This window comes from Lissotriton vulgaris, chromosome 1_1, assembly GCF_964263255.1.
Source record: "Lissotriton vulgaris chromosome 1_1, aLisVul1.2, whole genome shotgun sequence".
In the NCBI taxonomy this organism is placed as follows: Eukaryota; Metazoa; Chordata; class Amphibia; order Caudata; family Salamandridae; genus Lissotriton; species Lissotriton vulgaris.
In genome coordinates this window covers 1,934,800,832-1,934,814,957 of record NC_141685.1, presented here as the reverse complement: position 1 = coordinate 1,934,814,957, position 14,126 = coordinate 1,934,800,832, and the positions used below count along the sequence as shown (strand labels likewise).

General features: G+C 41.5%; 1 protein-coding gene across 1 annotated transcript in view; it reads right to left on the bottom strand.

Annotated features, from left to right (window-relative positions):
• Positions 1–14,126, bottom strand: part of PTPRQ (protein tyrosine phosphatase receptor type Q) — a 1,452,710-nt gene that overhangs the window by 462,300 nt on the left and 976,284 nt on the right. The gene's annotated exons all lie outside the window — the stretch shown is intronic.

Here is a 14,126-nt window from a genome sequence, read left to right as displayed (position 1 = left end):
TAGATGATATTGAGACACTTAGGTACTGATTATGTGTTTTTTGGCAGAGCTGTGGAGCAGCGGTCCCAAATGCCTCGCCATTAATCCACCAAAGCAGGCGCCGCCTGCCCACCAGATTATGACTTTTTGATAGTCTAGCAGGTGGGCATTGTGGCAGTCCCATGGCGGTGCCTCTTTTGAAGGATGCAGTACCATTTAAAAAATGTGGCTGATAACCAGGCACATTACTTGCAAAACTGAACATGTGGTCTATGCCATCACTTGCTCTAGTGGCAAGTGGTATATTGGGTCTACAATTTTTCCTGTGAAAAAGTGTATTCTGGTTTGCAATTACAAATAATGATGCAAGCTACAGCACAGCCAAACATTTCAATGAGCAGAAAGGTGGGGATTGGAGACAGTCATAGTTCTTTGGTTTAAACCTAGTGCCTAAACATCCAAGAGGGGGTTATAGGACGCTAGAACTTAGAAGAATAGAATAAAGATTGATTTTAGAATCCAACTGCACAGTCCCAGAAGGGATGAATGCAGACAAAGAGCTCCATGTCCATTTGTAGAATAGGGAGTGCAGGATGAGTTTCAGTGGGGCTCCACCTTTATTCTTATGAACTGTTGTCCTGAGCAGATGAGTGACTTTAACTAAATGACACTAAGTTTTTGTTTAGAATTATATTCACGATTCAGTAACTGATCACAATAACATTGTGTGTGTTTTTACTGATTAAATTGCTGGGCAAGCACAAAGGCATATGCACTGACAAAGTGATTTAAAAAGAAATTCCTGCAATACTAAGACACCATGGAGGTCACATGTTATGAATAAGTGAACATGCAATTACACTACTGCAGTGAAGAGAATGTCAAGTATTAATGCATAGTTCCTATTTGTGAAGATGAGCAATATATTGTGTTATGGCTACTATAGCTAAGAATGATATTTTGAAATTGTGAATTTTCTTGTGCCAGGTCATAACGAAGGAATACTGTACAGTATAGTGAACTAACAGCACGATTGTGTGGTGGAAATTGGTGTACAAATGAGTACAAAGATGTAACTTATGTCTCAGGAATCAAGGACCACAAGAATTAAGATTTGTTTCTAGCTACTCAAGCTTTGAAATGAGTATTACATGAATTAGAGAGAGTGGGCTTTCAAGAATTTTAATAAATGGAATCATACAATGTGTATAAGGGCAATCTTTAATGTTATATTGATGATTTCAAATCTAATTACGGGGTTTAATCGATTATAGGCAAAGCGCCATAAGGTGTAATGAATTCCATTTACTTTATTTTATCTTTTTGTGGTTCAAGCAATAAATGTATTCAAAACCACAGACAAAGCAATGTAATGGGTCTGTTCTAGTAACGTCAGAAAGTTTAAGCCCATGGTACGGAATCACCGGTCACTACAGCCAAAGCGGTGAGAAATATACGTTAAAAATGCATGTATATAACAAGTAGCTGAGGATCTGCAGACCCGACAAACCAATATATAAGATCTGATTGACTGCCACCACATCAACATCAACATCAACACCAGCTATTTTAGGACTCTGGGACTCAGTCTGAAAAATTATTAAAAATACCCTCGAGGGCAACATGGGAAAACCTTGACCCCCCCAATGACTGGTGGGGGGATGTCCAGCAGAAGGTCCCAAGAGCACTAAAAAACATATATTTTTTTTAAGAATACCACTGATCTATGGAGGATCTGTTGATCCTCTGTAAATTTAAAAAACAAAAAAGGCAGGTTCCTGTCTTTTTTTAAATAAGCCTTTCGGGATGGGTCAGGGCCCAGGGTTCTGTGGAGTTTCGTTTTATGGGAAGCTGGGCTTGCAGCTCCCCTCCCCAAACCATTTGAAAGCCTTGTGGGCCCCATCTCTCAGTGCCAAGCTACAGTACAGACTCAAGGACCCAATACATTGGGCCGGCTCGTTGTTGCTGTCCCTAGGGCCCATCTCCTGGCACACTGTTCCCTGCCCATAAGCACGTAGGCAGAGAAGACTTCACAGCTCCCACCTGGTGGATACAGGGAGAGTCAAAATGTGTCTGATTCCCTGTGAGAGCACCCTGCTACAGTGGTTTCAAACTATCCTGCCGCTGTAGGTCCTGCTATGACAGCACCAAGTGCTCCTGCAGGGTCTCTCCACACATCGGGTCAGACTGAGTATGTGCTGGTGTCCTCAGCCAAGGTCATCTTGAAATTACCAATTTACTGCATACTGGCTCCTGACATTTACTATACAAGGGAACATCTTATTTTATGCTCAGCAGATAGTCCAGTACTGACTCAACTATATATTTTTTTACATATACTCAATTACTTATTGCCTGAAATATTACTGTATTTACTTTTTCTTTCCAATCCAAGATGGCAGAGCTAGTTTCTGCTAGCTCATATCCTGTTCTACACTATAACAGGAGCTCCAATTGTGCCGTAATTGTTTCTATGCCATTGTTCACTCACTGAAGTCCTTGGACTCTCCTCCTTTTTTTCCAGTTCCTGTATTCTTCAAGTTCCTGTCTTGGTGCAGCCTGAAGGTTTTTCTATTCTCTAGTTTTATCCTTCTTGCTGTGTTATATTCTGGAGCATTGCTGGACGTCTTAATTTCATTCTGCAATCTGGCACAGTCTCCAAAGGTAAGCGTCCATTTCCCTTGTTCACGAAGCTGATCCAAGCGCTACCCAGAAGCACAGCTCTGGACAGGTTGAGATACCACAACATTCCAGTAATAGATCAAGCTCCGGAGCTGGCCCAAGTACAAGAGCTTTTTACCAGTGGTTAGTATTTTGTTGTGCAAGTCCAGAACCTGACATCAACATTTCTTGCACTGCGGCAATCCTTGATAATCCACAGAAGTTGACGCCAAGGAAGTTGACTGCCTTTTTTGACACCTACCATGTGTATTTCCCCTCTGAGCCCCACATTTACACCTCAGACATATCTAAGCTGTGTTTTTAGCATCAGAAATACCATCAAAAATGCATTATCCTGGACTATGTCTTTGGTTTCAGATGCCAGTCCTCTTCGAGATAACTTTGCTGCCTTTCTTGCAGAATTAAAAAAAAAATTATGATTTCACTGATCATAAGTTCTCCGCTCAAGAAGAAATCTTAAAATCTTGTCAAGGGTCAATGTATTTTCAAAGTTATATTTTAAGATTTATAGTTCTAGCAAGAAAGTTAGACTGGTCTCATTTAACCTTACCTACCCTCTTTCAAAAAGGACCAAGAGACGAGCTCAATAATGAGTTCCCAGATCACCTTCTCTTCGGTATCTCTACCATCTGACAGTTCAGATCAACAGTAGCCTTTAGGAGAGAGACTTAGAGCGTAGAAAACAATTAACAATTAAGACATTTTTTAAGTCGCATTTTAAATCTTGTCCAAGACCAATGGAAACCGAGGATAAACCCATGCAAGTGGACCTTACAAGGGGTCCAGTGTCTGAAGAGGAAAAGAATAGGAGGTGGAAAATGGGATTATGTCTACATTGTGGCCATGAAGGACAGCTCCTAAAACGTGTTGTGTAGTTCCTATAAACCTATATAGGATCTGCGCGTTTAGACAACATAGACTGGGGGATTGCTGTCCAGACTGATTCCAGACACCCCTACTGGGTATGTTCGCTTGTATACCAGCTAGTTCACAGTGCCACAGTAAACTCCTCTTACCAAGGAGAGAATAGTTCTTGGCAACTATTGAACATGACAACTCTGTCCCATCAGGGATCGTGGAAACAGTACAGTACTTTTTGCTCAGTCACTCGTTCTCAGTTTGTTTCAGAGAGATACACAGAATAAATGGCGGGGACCATTTTAAAAAGCATTTATTGAACCAGCATCATTCTAGTGTAAAATAGGAGTGCTGAAACAACCATAAGATAGAAACAGATATAAATGATTATAAGCACTAACAGAGTAAAAGGATGGTAAATTCATACCATAGTGCTAAAACAATGAATGCAGGCAGGTATATAAATGCATGACAGTGATAATGCGTGCTCCAACGATGCAACCCTTACTAGATATACCTAAGTGTACCTAGCATACATGTAGATGTAGAGCCAAGAATTCCTCTAGAATAAAGCCAACCCCATTACCTGAAGTGAGAGACTGTGGGACCCCGTCTTGGTCTCGAGATGGACACCCCGCACGGGATAACATACAATTGCAAGCAGTGCAGGAACCTCAGCGTCTTGCGTCAGTGTGTCAGCATGGTAGTCCTTTTTCTCCTATACTGCCTCAGCAAAGATATGGTGTTTATATATACCCAAAGTGGTACCCTCAGGGAATCTACCTTGCTGTGTCATGTCGGAATAGGATGGCGGAAGGAATTACCCTTTTAAATACTTAGTATGCAAGAGATGGTAGTCCTGCTGAGATTTCAAGAATCCTCATGCATAATGAATGAGGCTAGTTTTCGGAGAAAACCCCACGTCATTTAAGCAGTACAGTGGCTAGGTAAAAGGTCAGCACCAAGGACTGTTATACAGTGTAATGGCTGGAGAAATATAGGTGAAAGGTTTAGTTACTACCGAAGCCTATATCGGGATACTTTTATGAAACATGACAGTACACAGGTCCATGAATTTGGAAAACTTTTCTTTATCAAATTGAAAAGACAAACCCTAAGGGACTATGTAGGTTCAAACCTGGAGAATGATCTAATTGTTCCATCCAAGACACCTTCTGGGACTTCTTTACTCTTCTTACCTAAAAAGGAACCTCAGAACTCTGATCCTGTATTGATAACAGGGGTTTGAACAGGTAAGTGTGAAGGATTGTTTTCCCTTGCCACTCATTTCAGAAATTCTGGAGATTGTTAAAGGAGCAAAGATCTTTGCAAAACTTGATCTAAGAGAAACGTATCATCTCATTCGCATTAGGGGCTCATTAGGATCGCGGACGGACTTAGGAGGGCTGGGCATGGGCTGCGGCGTTCCCTCTGTGCAGATTAGGATGTGACCGCCAGGGTGGCGGTCACATCCTCTATCTTTAACATTGCGGCGGGTGCAACTTCAAGCTGCACCCGCCGCAATGTTAAAAATGCATGCATGGCATTTGCATGTACAAAGCGGCAGGCACCGCGCGGTGCCTGCTGCTTTGTTCACGCAAATGCAGGGGGGTACCATAGGTACCCCCATGTGCACCCCCCACCACCCCTTCACCCAGGGGGCCCGCAACGGGCCCCCAAAGTGATGGTCCGTATGCTTTTCCACGGCGGAAAAGCCGCCGTGGACAAGCATAGAAGTGCAGACATCCTAATATGTTAGAGCTTTTCCGCCGCGGTCGGAAGGCGACCGCGGCGGAAAAGCTGCGGATGGAATACCAGACCCACCAGCCATCCTAATTTGGCGGTGGGTCTGTGGAGGCTCCGCAGCGGGTTTCCTGCATCCTCCGGGCCGGCGGTGGCTTCCGCCGGCCCGGAGGATGCGGGAAAACCGCAATCATAATAAGCCCCTCTGGAGATGAGTGGAAGACTTCCTTAAACATCTTTTGGGCATTCCCCTGTAGAGGGATATGTTTGACGTCAGTGATTCACGATTCCCATCTTCTCTGAGCTGATCCTTCAGTTCATGGCAGTCTATTTGGAAGATATTAACATTTGTTCCAAAAAGCCTGCTTAGAACATTAATCATATCAAGCAGGTCTTACAACATTTCAGAGAGAACACGTTGCTGGTCAAACCTGAAAAATGTTTGTTTGGGAAAGATTCTGTTAACTACTTGGGCTATATTCTTTCTTCGAAATGAATCACCATAGATTCAAAGAAGGTTCAACTAATCCTCGACTGGTCAAGTCCTTCCTCAGTAAAAGAGACACGGAGCCTAATTTGTCCGGCAAGTTACTATTGCAAATTCTTTAGGAAGGTTTCCAAACTTGTCTCACCCATTACAGATTTGTTAAAAAAGCACAAGACATTTTTCTGAAGTACAGAAGCCACCTCAGCATTCCAGAAGCTATAGTCTTAATTTATCACAGCTCCTATACTGCAACAACCTGATGTCTCTTAACCTTTTATCATAGAAACTGATGCCTCTGGGCCTGCCATAGAAGCAGTATTGCTTCATCTAAGTCAGAATGGAGAGGAGCATCCTGTGGCCTTCCTGTCCAAATGTGTTCTGCTTTTAGAAAGGAACTCCAGGCCATAAAATTAGCCTTTTATGAACTGAGACATTTCTTACTTGGAGCCCAACATAGAGTGATTGTTTACACAGATAATAGAACTCTCCATGTGCTCCAACAAGCTGAGTGCAAAAAGTTGATAAGACTTCTGTGCATTCTTTTCTCAACAATTTGATTTCCTACTCAGTTCCATTCCTGGCTCTGAAAATGTTATTGCAGGTTCCTTATATAGTTGTTATCCAGAAAATTACAACATTAGGTCAGTAGAGTGGATTATTGCCTCTCAAGCCTTGATAAATAAAGTAACTTCCACATTTCTTGACTCAGTCCATCATGGAACAAAACAATTCACTTTAAACAAATTGAAACAACTAAAACCTCATATAGAGATAAAGAACCATAATGACATAATTTCTGTTCATGGTAAACGTTTTATTCCAAAAAAACAACCTCTATGGTACATTCTACAGTTGTGTCATGATGTATTGATTTTTGGACACAGAGGTCAACAAGTAACTGAAGATCTGGTCAGAAAGATTCTGTTGGTCTTCTCTTCAGTGAGATGTCATCAGGTTTGTGAGATCCTGTGTGATTTGTGCTCAAAGCAAATCTGAAACACAGTAAAAGGCTGGATTACTCTTGTCCCCCGAAAATCCTGGCAAACCGTGGGAAATTATCCATATAGATGTCATTTCTGATTTACCTCCATTTGAGAGCTGCACCACAATCATGGTTACAAAATCATTTATTAAGATGGGCCATTTTTCCACTGTTCTTAAACTTCCATTGTATTGAAAATAGCTGCAATTTTGTATTCTAATATATTTCGACTCCACTGACTGCCTTTAGAGATCATTTCTGATTGTGGCCTTCTATATATATCAAAAATCGTGAAGCCTTTGTGTAAAAATAGACAATGGGAGTTCTCACCTGCGCTCCAGTGTATCTAAATATAACAAAGAACCTAGTATAGGTTAAATTAAGTAAATTGTAATGTGCAAATATCGCAAAACGTAGAGATTGACCTACCTAATTATTGATTTTTCAAAATTATTTGTTCTGACCAGATATATTAGTGTTCCTTTGTTCCCCCTTTTCTTCCCTGGTGCATGGTGGTTCGTGATTAGAACTCTGGAGATATATATATGTTATTATTTAACCTAGAATGGTACACAAATCATTGTTATATTTTCTTATTTAGATACCCGTGGATTCGGGGATTTTCTCAATCCACTTTCCATACTTACGTGTTATCCACTAGTATATAAGTAAGTGGATCTAAGAATTGAGTGACAGTGAGAATATAAAGATTGCAACTCTAATGGTTAAATTGGAATTGAATGATATCTGCCATATTTCTCACTATAGATATTTAACAAACCTGCGTGCAACCAGAACTCGATTTATACTTCTATAATCCTGGGAGGTGATGGTGATATATAGAATAGGTAAGTTTAGAGGGAATCATTTATAGCTGGTATAAGTGATCTCTTGGATACTTTGATTAGAATGTGGCATGGATAGTAGGATAGGGTATAAAATATACAGTTTGTGGACACTGATTTTTTGACTATTGTGGAAATATTGGACTTTTTTGAACTAGGATATGAGGAATGGATATTTCTTTTCTGTGACGGTTACCTGTGGTCATAATATTGGTATCATAACCCTACTATATGATATAAATGTGTTATGTACTTTACTTACTTCATTTAACCTATACTAGGTTCTTTGTTATATTTAGATACACTGGAGCGCAGGTGAGAACTCCCATTGTCTAATGTTATTTACCACAGTCTAGTGTGGTTTTAAGGGTAGTCTGGTAACCACCCTCTTCTCACCTAGCTGCACCTTCAAATTGAATGTTTATATTGTGAGTCCCTGGCGATATTTTGAGCGCCCCTACCTGCGTGGTTACCAGTGGTAATTTTCCTTTGTGTAAAAAGCTAGCCATTTGCAGGGCTTTGACCTCTGGTTTCTATCCACAGTCTAAAGGGCAAACATGAAGGCTGAATAAGACTTTTGATAATTGCCTTTTTTGCTTTACCCTCAAGCCTTTCCAGACTCCCTTGCCACTGAAGAGCCTCTACCAGCAGTACAAGATTCTTTACGAAAGTTAATTGAGGTTCAAAGTACATTATTCATAGTTTGGGAATTGCAAAAGGGAATCAGAGGTTCCAGGCTAACAGACATAGACAATCAGCTACTACCTATAACATAAGTGAGAAGGTCTGGTTGTTGTCCATCAATTTACTGCTTTCTATCTGTTGGGCCAAATTTCCTCTAAGACATTATGGGTCTTTTGAGATTTCTAAGATTATAACCCCAGTTATGGTATAACTGAGACTTCCCCCTTCATGGAAGATTCACACATCTTTTCATGTATCCCATCTTAAACCGTATCTTCGTCAAAAAGCTATTTCCAACAAAAGAAGGCCGAAATCTATACTAGTTGGTGGACAACTTGAATACGATACCCAAGAAATTTGTGACTCCTGTTATTCTAAAGGGAAACTTTGATAACCCTTTGGAAGACTATACCTAAGCATGGGAGGAATTTAAATCATGCTGGTGTAATTGGAGCAATTTTGGTAATTTCACATCACTCTTTTCTTTGATGTGACTGATAATTACAGGATAACTTCAGCTCGCGTAATCTGGGGAGAGAAATTCCACTGCAAGACATATTTAGATACTGCAAGCGGCCACTCGCGCTAGATAATTGTGTTCTGCTGTATTACCAGCCTATCTCCTTCCTACCTGCTTTGGCTAAAGTGTGTGAGAAGGTGGTTAACAAACAGCTTACGGAATTTGTGGAAAGGGAGGCGTTTCTGCGTCCAGCCCAATCAGGGTTTCCGGCTTCTCACAGTACAGAAACAGTCCTGGTTGAGGTGTCGGAGGCCATCCATGAGTGTTTGGATGCTAGTGGGAGAGCTGCATTAATTTTACAGGACCTCTAGGCGGCGTTCGACACGGTTCGACATGGTTCGGCATTCACTTCTCCTAGCGCGACTGGTCAGGATTGGTGTGTCAGGTGACATTTGGGGCTGGCTCAGGCCCTTCTTTGAGGGGGTGGGTCGAGCAGATTTGGCTTCCACCGTCCTCCTCCTCCTCTCAAGCAGTGACGACTGGAGTGTCCCAGGGAAATTCCCTTATCCTCCTTCTTTTTAATATTTATGTCACTCCTCTGATGTATCTGGCGGAGGGGTTGGGGGCCAAGGTGATGGCCTATGCTGACGACACCCAGCTGCTTTTTACCTGGGATAAAAATGTGGATTCTGTTCTATTGGTTCAACATTGTTTATCATCTATTTTTAAATGATTGGCGGATGCACAGATCAAGTGCAATACAGAGAAGTCTGAGATTCTTCTATTTGGTAAATTTCCTTCTAACTACCGAGAGCAGCTTTGGCCTCCTGAGTCCCCCTTGCCCACCTCCACAGGAAAACCTGTAAAAAATCTGGGGGTATGGTTTGATGAGAGTCTCTCCTTTTCGAAACACATTAAGAAGTTAGCTGGTTGTTGTTTCGGCCTACTCAAAACCCTTAGAAAATGTTTTCCTCTCCTACCTCAGGCAGCAAGGGAAACGGTTACTTGTGCACTGATTCTGTCGCGGCTGGATTATACCAATGCCCTCTATGTTGGTACTTTGGGCTACCTGTTGAAGAAGCTCCAGGTGGTTCAAAATACTGCAGCCAGACTTTTACTGGGCATTTCGGCTAGGAACAGCATTTACCATCAATTGCGATCACTTCATTGGCTCCCCGTGATGGATAGAATTCAATTTAAATCATTGGTTCTGGCCCATCATGCTCTTCATGGTGTGCTCCTCTTTCTTTGCAGGAAAGTTTTTCCTTTTACGTTCTTTTGCGACCCCTGCTATCCATGTCCCTAAGCTTTGCTCAGGTTCCTCGCTTTCGGTATCAGAGGTTAGGGGGCAGCTCCTTTGTTATGAAGGCCACTGTTGCTTGGAATGGGCTTCCTCTTGACCTGCGCAATATTCAGGGCCCAGTGGCTTTCAAGAGGAAACTGAAAACATATTCTTTTGCTTGAAATTCATTTTCCATACACCACTACGAATCGCGCCAGGACACTCATGAGTATCTGTGCGCGATACAAATTTATGTACCATAACAAGCCATTCTGTTCCAAGAATCCTCTTAAAACAGGAGCTCTTAAGCGGAGGCCGAATGAAAGAAATCTTCCCTTCCCTTTTGCCAACACAGGCAATGCCTAGGCAGTTTCAAATATCCTGCCTCCGTGGGTCCTGCTGCATTGCATCACACTGAGAATATGCAGGCATCCTCAGCTGGCATCATCTTAAAAATTACAAGTTTCCTGCATTTAGACTCTAGGCATTTGTTGCATGCAGGAAAACTTGAGGCTATCAAGACAACTAAAGCTGTCTCTAGGCCAGACTTAAAAGCAGGTTCTCGCTTTTCTTTTTGATTAGATTTATGTGACCCCATACATTTTGCTCAGAAATATGGATCACTTTTACCAGGTCATACATCTATGAATCAGTAAGTCATATGCTGTATAAAAAAACACAAGTTTCTGTAACTGGATTTAGCAAACCATTATTTTCTGACTAGCGACTGATAAATAATTTTAATGTGGGGACTTTATAACTCAATAAATCAAGCATTCATATTTATACATTTATGATTTTATATAGCATTGACTACACCTTATAGGGTGACAGAGAGCTGTATAGATGGAAACAGTTGCAAGTTCAAAACCTAACCCTTCTGTTGAACAGAAGACAGAGGAAGGATGTATGGCCAGTGGCTTTCTAATAAAATAGACGGTCAGGAGGTAGATCAGAGTTCTTTAAGTTATATTTTAAATATATACTTCATTATGGATACCAGTAACGAAAATCAAATTATTGCAATCCTCCAGCCTGCTAGGAGATCTCTTTAAACATATGCATAGAGTATAGTAGAAGTTCTCAGATCAACTAACATTGACAAAATACTACCCAAATACATAATGCACAAAGAATGAGACACTTGGGCACTGTAATTCTCTTTGAAGCTGCTAACCCGGAAGAGCTAGTATAAGTAGGTATGAATTACTTTGAATTATCATGCACAGGTTGTGGTCTGGAATATCAAGTACAGGAATATCACAATACTTTAATATTGTAGCCAAAATATAGAGGACTAAAATATAGAAAGGTATGCGCATTTCGGGAAGTAGACATTTGCTATTCTTAACTCCTCATCTGCATACCTTGAAAATATATTTCTCGTCAAGATGCATGTTAGACCTGGTATCCTTGGCATGGTTTCCCTTGTCTTTTGCCTCTAACTTCTGTATTTTGGATGGTATGCTAGACTTTTTCCTGGTTTGTGTACTCTGGGCACTTTATCATTGCTGATCAATGCTAAAGTGCAAGCGCTCCCTGTGTAAATTGTATTGGTGATTGGTTTATCCATGTTTGGTACATTTGACTTACTGGTAAGTCCCTAGTAAATTGTACTGTGGTTGACATGGGCCTGTAAATAAAATGCTACTAGTGGGCTTGTGTCACTGGCTGCATTCCCCACCTGAGTAGCCCTGCAAACGTATCTCTAACCTGCCATTGTAGTGTCTGTGAGTGCAGTTTTAAACTGCCATGTCAACCTTGCCAGTGCACCCACTTGCCAGGCCCGAACCTTCCATTATTTCACATGTACGTCACCTCTAAGGTAGGCCCAATGTGGCCCCATGGACAGGGTGCAGTGCATGTGAAAGGTAGGACATGTGCTGGTGTGTTTTACATGTCTGATAGTGAAATACTGCCAATTTCATTTTTCTCTGTAGCAAGTCCTATCTCTCCCGTAGGTTACCATTGGAGCTGCCTTGTAACATCTTACAATTATAACTTAAAATTATAACTTTCAATAGGGAATAGATAGAGATTTGGAATTGGGGCTTTCTGAGCTCTGGATTTAAAAATACATCTTTTAGTAAAGATGGTTTTAAATTGTGTGTTTGAAAATACCAGTTTTAGAAAGTGGGCATTTTCTTGCTTTACCATTCTATGCCTCAGTCTGCCTGTGGAATCAACGTCCGGTTTAGACTAGCAACTGGGTTGTTTGTGCATTCACTCCAAACATGGGCCTTCCTGAGCTAGAGTGGTGGGAAGAGTTGTCATTAACACCTGAATAGAGCTGTCCCTGTCCTCTCACAGTGCTGTCTCCACCCCCCCCTGTTGTGTGTCTGGACCCAGGAAAGGGCATGGCAGGATCTGTGTACTACAAAGACTATCCTAGGAGTAAAAATATTGGACCTAAAACCCCAGACTTTTAGAACACTTCTGGATCAAGAGTAGTCTCTGCCAAGAGGAAGAGTTGGAGTGCTATCCCTTTGCAGTGCTGCTTTGCTGGGTTGGCCTGCAGTGGCTGCTTCTGTCTTGGAGAGGACAAAGACTGGACTTTGCTTTGGTATCCTGCTTAAGAAGATTCTCCAAGGGCTTGTGTGTGCTTGCCTCCTGTGAAGAAGTCTAAGGGCCATCAAGTACTTTGTTGGCATCATTCCTGAACTCCACTGCACTGTTCTGACCTGCCAAATGGTGCCAATTCCAGTTCTGGACCCTTGGAGTTGGTTCTGCTGCTTCTGGACTTTAGCATCTATTCAACGCCTTTCCAATGCCGTTTTTCTCGCTGCAAGCTTGCTGTGCAGTTGAAAAACCAACACGGTGTGGCTGAAAAAAATCACTGCAGTGACGGTTTGTGGCCTGAAGAACCACCGCAGCCGGAGTCCAGAGCACTGTGTCTCCGATGTCTGAGACTCCCTCTCCGACTCCAATGCAGGCCCTGCTGTGCGGCTGACTGATTCAACGCATCACCTGTCCGCTGCTGAAAGAATAGACACAGTGCCTATTTTGCCACTGCCCTCCTTTGCGGCTGTTTTATGTCTTGGATTTTAATGCATCAAAGGTACTTTGTGCTAAAATGAACACATGCATAGATATCTATGGACAGAACTGGTTAACCATTTAAAAAGTGATATTTTGAGTTATGTATGTTTCATTTTTGTCGTTTTGGTCTTGTTTGGTTTACATAAAGATTGGTTATTTTTCTAAACTGGTGTGGTGTCCATTTCTAGTTTTTGCAGTGTGTTACTGTGTATGTTATGTACAAATACTTTACACATTGCCTCTGAGATAAGCCTGACTGCTTATGCCAAGCTACCAGGGGGGTGAGCAGGGGTTATCTTGGGTGTGTAACTCCCTTACCCTGCCTAGGATGAAGGGTCCCTCCCTACTTGGACAGGGTTCAGACCACTAACAATCAGAGACCTCCATTTCTAATAATACATATATGTGGAATTAGGTAGACTAAATATTTACATACATGCTGATATTTTTGTCCTCAGTATTTTGGCTACAATATTAAGATATATAATGTAACACATTTCCCTACTCTATATTCGGGCTCACACCTTACGTCCAAGATTAAAAAGGACAGGCTGGTATCTATGCCGAATTAAGATTGTGCATCACTATATTTACTTGTAGATAAAATGTGACATGGAATGGAGTTTAATTGATCTCAAGTCTGTAACCATTCTTGGCAGAATTGACTTGTGAGCTTAAGGTACAAGAAGTTAGCTGCTATGTGCACAACCAGTTTTAACCATCCTACCTGTAGCATTGGCTTGACAGACTGCAAAACTGGAGGAACTCTGAGCACTCTGAGTGAAATAGTATAACACATAACTGCCTCTGGATTTAGACTAATGAACTGTAATATTTTTTCTACATTCAAAGAGTAGTACAGTGATGTTAGATATAGTTTTTAACATTCAAATTGTCCAGAAACACATTTTCCAAAACATTAATGAAGTGCACTCTTCTTGCAAGGCTGAAATAGTGTCAGTCGACAGATAGTAACACCTGCATTCTTACAACAGATTTTTTTTTCACAGAAGACACATTTTCCATATGAAATTATGGCCTTCAGAAAGTTCTAGAGCTAGAAGCTGAGAGGAGAGCATTAGGGT